Source organism: Arachis stenosperma, chromosome 10 (genome assembly GCF_014773155.1).
Source record: "Arachis stenosperma cultivar V10309 chromosome 10, arast.V10309.gnm1.PFL2, whole genome shotgun sequence".
NCBI lineage: Eukaryota > Viridiplantae > Streptophyta > Magnoliopsida > Fabales > Fabaceae > Arachis > Arachis stenosperma.
In genome coordinates this window covers 37,851,923-37,853,898 of record NC_080386.1, presented here as the reverse complement: position 1 = coordinate 37,853,898, position 1,976 = coordinate 37,851,923, and the positions used below count along the sequence as shown (strand labels likewise).

Sequence of the window (1,976 nt, the reverse complement as noted above, 5' to 3'; positions counted from 1 at the left end):
TGTTCTGAGCCAGAATGGCATTCAGAGTATCAATCTCAAGAACTCCTTTCTTCTGATTTGTCCCATTGTTCACAGGATTCCTTTCAGAAGTGTACATGAATTGGTTATTTGCAACCATTTCAATCAGCTCTTGAGCTTCTGTAGGCGTCTTCTTCAAATGAAGAGATCCTCCAGCAGAGCTATCCAAAGACATCTTGGATAGTTCAGAGAGACCATCATAGAAAATACCTATGATGCTCCATTCAGAAAGCATGTCAGAAGGACATTTTCTGATCAATTGTTTGTATCTTTCCCAAGCTTCATAGAGGGATTCTCCATCCTTCTGTCTGAAGGTTTGGACTTCCACTCTAAGCTTACTCAATTTTTGAGGTGGAAAGAACTTTGCCAAGAAGGCATTGACTAGCTTTTCCCATGAGTCCAGGCTTTCTTTAGGTTGTGAATCCAACCATGTCCTAGCTCTGTCTCTTACAGCAAAAGGGAATAGCATAAGTCTGTAGACCTCAGGGTCAACCCCATTAGTCTTGACAGTGTCACAGATTTGCAAGAATTCAGCTAAAAACTGATGAGGATCTTCCAATGGAAGTCCATGAAACTTGCAATTCTGTTGCATTAGAGAAACTAATTGAGGCTTAAGCTCAAAGTTGTTTGCTCCAATGGCAGGGATAGAGATGCTTCTCCCATAGAAGTCGGGAGTAGGTGTAGTAAAGTCACCCAGCACCTTCCTTGCATTGTTGGCATTGTTGTTGTTTTCGGCTGCCATGTCTTCTTCTTCTTTGAAGATTTCTGTTAGGTCCTCTATAGAGAATTGTGCCTTAGCTTCTTTTAGCTTTCGCTTCAAGGTCCTTTCAGGTTCAGGGTCAGCTTCAACAAGAATGCCTTTGTCTCTGCTCCTGCTCATATGAAAGAGAGGAGAACAAGAAAATATGGAATCCTCTATGTCACAGTATAGAGATTCCTTGAGGTGTCAGAAGAACAGAAAAATAGAAGAAAGAGGTAGAAGAATTCGAACTTAATCAGATAGAGTTCGAATTGTGCATTGAGAAGGAGTGGTACTCCATAAATAGAAGGATGTGAGAAGAGAGGAGGAGCTTTTTCGAAAATTAAGTTAAAGAATTTGAAAACATTTTGAAAAAAAACACTAATTAATTTTCGAAAATAAGAGTGGGAAAGAAATCAAGTGATTTTTGAAAAAGATTTTGAAATTAGAAGTCAAAAAGATTTGATTGAAAACTATTTTGAAAAAGATGTGATTAAAAAGATATGATTGGTTTTAAAAAGATGTGATTGAGAAGATATGATTTGAAAACAATTTTTTTTTTTTAAAAGATTTGATTTTAAAATTTAATAACTTGGCTATCAAGAAAAGATATGATTCAAACATTAAACCTTTCTCAACAGAAAAGGCAACATACTTGAAATGTTGAATCAAATCATTAATTGATAGCAAGTACCTTTGAAAAAGGAAAGAAATTGATTTTGAAAACATTTGATTGAAAAGATATGATTTGAAAAAGATTTGATTTTGAAAAATTTTGAAAACTTGAAGAAAATTGATTTGAAAACAAAATCCTCCCCCTTGTGCCATCCTGGTGTTAAACGCCCAGAATGGTGCACATTCTGGCGTTTAACGCCCAATGCACTACCTTTTTGGGCGTTAAACGCCCAACCAGGCACCCTGGCTGGCGTTTAAACGCCAGTCTGTCCTTCTTCACTGGGCGTTTTGAACGCCCAGCTTTTTCTGTGTAATTCCTCTGCTGCATGTTCTGAATCTTCAGTTCCCTGTACTATTGACTTGAAAATAGAACCAAGATCAAATAAACAATACATGCAAGACACCAAACATAAAATTAGACACTAGACTCAAACAAGAAACATAAAATCTTTTTGGTTTTTATGATTTTGTAATTTTTTTTTGTGCTTTTTCGAAAATTATATGGAAAAGAAAATAAAGGTATCAAAATTCTTAATGAGAATTC

The 1,976-nt window shown here is 36.1% G+C and overlaps 1 non-coding gene across 1 annotated transcript; it reads left to right on the top strand.

The window, feature by feature from the left end:
• Window positions 1-247: 247 nt before the first annotated feature.
• LOC130959558 (small nucleolar RNA R71) lies at window positions 248-355 on the top strand. The gene has a single exon (XR_009078631.1). It is a non-coding gene; the product is annotated as a small nucleolar RNA R71 (small nucleolar RNA).
• The last annotated feature ends 1,621 nt before the right edge of the window (window positions 356-1,976 follow it).